A 5962-nucleotide genomic window follows, 5' to 3' on the forward strand; every position below is an offset into this window, starting at 1 on the left:
CAATGACAAATAAATAAATAAACAAAACCATCATATGCAACGTCGTTTTTAAAATTGTTTAAATACGGTAGATATTATGTGACTTATTTCATTTATAAAACCGAAATGCAACATTTTGTAAAGAAATAAGAAAATAATTTTGTTTATTAAGTTTCTGGATAGGAACCCATTCAATTTAAATATTTCTGTTGATTAATTAATATATTAGATTTAGTTCTCATAAACCAGTGTATCATGTATATTTACAATTGTATCAGAGTGCGTCTTACAATCTCTGATCTCACTATGTATGCTAATGTGTATGTACTTTTAAAGTTAACGTATTGCTCACAATATTTATTCTAGATAATATAATATGTAAATGTGTTCATAGTTTATTGCAAGAAAACAACCATAATCCATCATTATAAACATAATATATTATTTATATTCCGATAAAAACACTAAGCTTACAACTTTTAATCAATTATTTATTCTATATCATACTAAATTGAGGATAAGCTTCTTTTTTTTTTTTTAAATGTCGTTTATTTGTGAAAATTTACAATCTATACAAAAAAATAAAAATGGTACAATAAGTAAATGTGATAATAATTACAAGTGGCAATGAGGGAAGTACAATGAGTAGAAGTTCCACATTAGAAATTTCTACGTAGAAGGTAATTTAGGGAGAAATAGTAATATACAAGTTTAATGTGCGTTGAGAAGATCTCTGGGCCATTCACGTTTGAGGAGTCTGGCTGGGTTGTCTGGAAGAGCATTAGTATGAAGTTGAGCGATGAGGGGGTTTGAGTGATGTTCCATATTGGAGTGCAGGCGAAGATAATATTTGATAGCTGTATGGGGATAAGCTTCTATGGAAAGATATCCGACCTGTGTCTCACGCTAATTCACATAATAACATATTACTCGATATTTACATTTGCTTGATTTTTTACTAAATAGCCAGTTTTTGGAAACTGTGATTTTAGTTTATTTTAATAAACATACTAAAAGTAATTAACAGTAAACACAACCACAATAGATTACATTATCTTTATCATCAATTAATCAACTAAAATAAATATACTTATGCTAAGTATTTTAAACATTAGAATATTATAGAAATTCAATATTCACTTATTTGTAAATTAAAGTTACATTAGTCCTTAAATCATTTTTTACTTTTTAGCTTTATCTATTATTTGATGTCGTGTAAATAAAAAAAATTGCATATCAAAATAAATCAAATACATATTTTGTAAAAATACACAAACAAGTGAATATCATTTAAACAATCGAAAATAAAAACAATTGAATTATCATATTTAAAAGATATGAGGAATATATTTTGATAAAATATCCCTACCTATATAAAAAATAATGTTGAGACAAAAGTAAATTTTTCACCGCGTGAAATTAGGACGTTACTATATAGTTGCCTCCGTATATTATACTCAGTTAACCCGTTTATATTTAGACGTGTGTTATTTTTTCGTTTTACTCCCACAACGACACATTATTGCATTCCGGTATTAAAAAATTCGCATTATGATATGTGAACGTTTTATTTATATTTTATATGGATTTTTATTCGAGCGTTTGGTTGTATTTTTATGCATTCATAGTTAAATATTTTTTTTTTACACAGACAATAATTATTATAGTTAAATGGTTATAATCATTATTTAACATCATACTGAACAAATATGAGTGGCCATACGGCTTTAGGACACCCATAATTAGGTACGATATAGTTATATACATATATCTATAACTATATAAATATATAATATATATTATATACATTATTATACCTACCTACATTTATGCGACTTATATATTTGGAAACTTTACTGAACCAAATGTCACCAAATTGTGGACACATATTTCTTAAGATTTTGAGAATATTCATACAGCATCATTATTCAATTCCAATAAATTGTCATAGGTGGCTCACACGTGAATTTTGTTTTGGCTCTCAAAAATCAAATATTTGTTTGTTTAAATATATAGAATGACAACATATATGTTGTAGTATATTATGGTTACATCTTAAAGTATTAAAATATACTTTTATAATAATATTATAACCTCTATGTATAAAAATTAATATAGCTTATATAGGCACTCAAAAAATACTCGACTGATTTTAAGAAAATTTTGAATAATTCTTAGAGATATCAGGAAAATTTACATACCTAGACAGGGTTCGGAAACCTGTGGATAGCCGGCCGCATGCGGCTCTTTCAATAAAAGTTGCACCTCTTCAGTTCCATACTCAATAATTAACTATTTTATTATATAAAAACATGTTTTGCGCGAAAAATATTTGTATGTTTTTATAGGAATAAATATTATTTCGTCCTTAACCTTTATAGTTGTTTATTTTAAATCAAAAATCAAATATATATAATATAAGCAAATACTATAATATTGAAACGAACATTTTTAGTGGCTCTAAGCGGGGAAATTTTGTAATTTGTAACTTTTGGCTCTTCCGTCTTAAAAGGTTGCCGACCCCTGACCTAGTATAGTTTGAATCACGTTCGAAAACATACCAAGTGCTATATCCAATCAACCAAAGGGAGCATTGCCCATCTTTGCAGTGGAATTAGCTCACAAATACCTAGGAATGACGTGTACCCAATTTTGATATTTATTATAATTTTATACATAGTCTATAATGTAAAATAATATATTCGCTAATTTTCGTTAGTATACCTATTTCATAGACGTAGTAGGTAGTTATAATTAGATTAATTTAATATATTTGAATCGTATTATTAGTATCCTTATTATAGGATTAGCTATATACTAGCTATATATTAGCTTTTATTACCACTCAGTTGCGTTTATTCGTTATTGATTAATAAAATGTGTGCTTTACATAAATAATCTATGATTCAGGTGTAAACGTGTAATGTGTATATGAGAACGATCTATTTATACGTTTTAATTAAAACTGGTACATAATAATAACATTTACACTTTGGGCTATTGAATTTATAAATCCTGAATGTAATAATGTGTCGTTGTGGGAGGAAAACAAATAATGGACAGTACACCTTAAAGTTTTAATATTAAACTTGGTTTATGTTTATTACAACTGCGATAGTAATAATATAGTATACACAATATGTTTCAATGTTTAATACTACGGAACAGCTGACTATATATTATATATATATATATTATATATTTACGGTATTTATGTAATACGACTGCAATTTATCGAGATATTTATTTTCCAAAAAACTTCTGTTTCGTTTTTCAATACATAATAATATTAGTATTGAAATTGTGTCATAGTGAAAGACTTCTATTTTTATCAACTGACTTAATATTAATTTGATGGTAGTATTAAAAATTATTTATACATTAAAAATTTTGCGTGATTATAAAATGAATAATAAATGTATGCTAAGGAGTTTTATAATTAGACCGATGAGCTATGTCAGCGTTGGCATTGTTATCATATATTTAAATTTTAAAATCTATTTTAGTTACACTAAAAATGTTATAAAGGTAGGTAAATATTTTTCTCTAAAAGTTCATCGGGATATAATCTAATCTAATCGGACTTCATACACTATAAAAGAGTAAAGTTTTACATAAACCATTTTAATGTCCAACTGATCAGTTATTTCAACCCTTATAATTAAATTCTTTTTTTGCGAATTTCTGAACAAAATAAATTATCCATATCTGCTATCTAAAGAAGATAAGATTAATAAAGAAAATACTGTCCTATAAACTACCCTAATAGAAGACAAAAAACTCACTTTTTGGGGTGATAGTAAATTTTTTTTGTCTGAGAAAAACTTGTATATTCCACTTATACTTACTCTTGAAATATAAAATAAACATGAATTCCACTGAAATCATTTTTTTCATAATATTATTTTTAAGTTTAAAAAAAATCCATGAAGTCCTATCAATGGATGGTCTCTTAACTCAAAACCCCTTGTCCAAATTAATGTAAATAATAATTGTTACTTCTCAACTTGTTGTTATGTTACCCATATTATTTGTTTTATTTTTTTTATGTAATTCTTTCTTTACTTGTGCTTATTGAAAATCTAAACTTACAGATTTTACGATTCTCTAGTTTAAAATTAAAATATTTTTTAAATTATTAATAAGGCCTCGGCGACTTTGTCCATGGCTAGTAAATTGTATTACAATGACACACATTTTCTTTCTCAATTTACAAGGCTTAAATGAATTACACACCGCATTCGGTGTCATATATAAACTATCATTTATATTCCCTAAATGATTGAATTTTGTTGTTGTTATTGTGTAGATTATGTATTATGATAGTAATACATTTTTAAAGTTGACGTTCCATTCTGATAGAACATATAGGTAAAGAGTAATAGGTAATATATTTTCAAAACTATATTTAATCAATAATCATAGTTGACACTTTGGCGGTTAGTTTGAAATTTATTTATTTTTTGCTGTACCCATATATATTTCAGTATAATTATGCATAAAAATTTGAATTTGGTTTTTTTTTATAATAATGGTGGAATTTACATTAATTTAGTACCAGTGGAGCTCACATTTATTTTTACTACCTTGTCAAAAAAATGTACTAGTTAAATTTACATATTATTTATTATAAATCCAACCCTAAAATTGACCACTTGAATTTACATGCGCCCCTAAGCCCCTTTTAAAATACGTAAACAGGGCTTTGTACTAGCGTTTTTTAATTTATTTTTTAAACTCATACATGGGATATTTGAACTGTTCATGCAATTTGTCTTAGGAGGAAGTAATTTTGTTTTTGTTTCACTATTTAGGTCCTTAATTTAAAACTCTCCAAGTGGTCAAAATATATTACCATTCAGTGGTGAAGAACACGGACACCACCTCTAATGTGTATTGTGTGAGATACGAAATATTATACTATAGTCTATAATCTATATAAGTATGTGTAATTGCAGAGCCGCGTTTAAATTTTCTTGATTTTCACGATGTTAGCTTTTTGGGGTAGGTGTGTATTATTTGTATACAGTAAGCTATAGCTAATATAATATCTTAAAAATTAAAATATGTTTTTTTTACCCAAGTGATTAAACACTGACGCCACTGAGCAACCCGTATGTCACCACCGTCACCAATAACCAACCATCTTCAAAGCATAATGTATAACTCATATAATCTTGTATTCGTCATGGTTTCCGACGACCGTCTGTCCGTTCGTTGTAATGTAGACATCGAAAATGAAAATAAAATGGCCACGGGCGATGGTGGTGGCGACGACGGATTTTAAATTAGAAGAGATTCAAGGCCGACCGTTGGACGATAGGCACATACAGTATGTCCCAGAATATCGAAAAGTCTCAGTCGCAAGTTGGGACGATGATGTTTAGTTTTGTGAATCAGGTTCTATAAAAACCTTTATTAGATGTACTACCAAAGTGCTTACTTACTTTTACTGTATATTACTCTCCTTGTTATTGAATCAAAATGTATGATTGTAAAAACACACAACAACAGTCGTACGCGATTTTCGCATAATATAGGGTTGAGCACAGTTTTCTTTCGTACATGTACCGCAACCGTATTTTATCTAAATTCAATATAATACCCCGTTCGGATTCGGAATGGTAATAATATTATATACTATAGGTATACCACTATTGTTATAATAATACACTTCCAAATAGGTCGGATTTCCGGCGATCGAAAGATGATCGGTTGACAACGCGAATAAGTTCCGAAAAGAAAACATCGTAATGAGTACCTAATTAATTACTAAACCTACAGCATTACAGTCTTCACTCCACTGCAGTATTATGAACGCAAATTCCTGCGCTGTACCCATATGATAAGTGTTTCAAGCGGACAATATCCAGATATTATGATAACACTATAATATTAAAAATGATTATTATTATTATTATTATTTCTTTAGCGTTCGGAGACGACAGAGAAAACAGTGGACGAAGATCGCCGCCGCCCGCGG

General features: G+C 28.1%; 1 long non-coding RNA gene across 1 annotated transcript; it reads right to left on the bottom strand.

The window, feature by feature from the left end:
* Positions 1 to 351: 351 nt before the first annotated feature.
* Positions 352 to 5201, bottom strand: LOC107883757. Its single transcript, XR_001679504.2, has 2 exons — positions 5059 to 5201; positions 352 to 885 (listed from the first exon to the last, which is right to left on the bottom strand). It is a non-coding gene; the product is annotated as an uncharacterized LOC107883757 (long non-coding RNA).
* Between the last annotated feature and the right edge of the window lie 761 nt (positions 5202 to 5962).

The sequence above is a fragment of the Acyrthosiphon pisum genome, chromosome A1 (assembly GCF_005508785.2).
Source record: "Acyrthosiphon pisum isolate AL4f chromosome A1, pea_aphid_22Mar2018_4r6ur, whole genome shotgun sequence".
NCBI lineage: Eukaryota > Metazoa > Arthropoda > Insecta > Hemiptera > Aphididae > Acyrthosiphon > Acyrthosiphon pisum.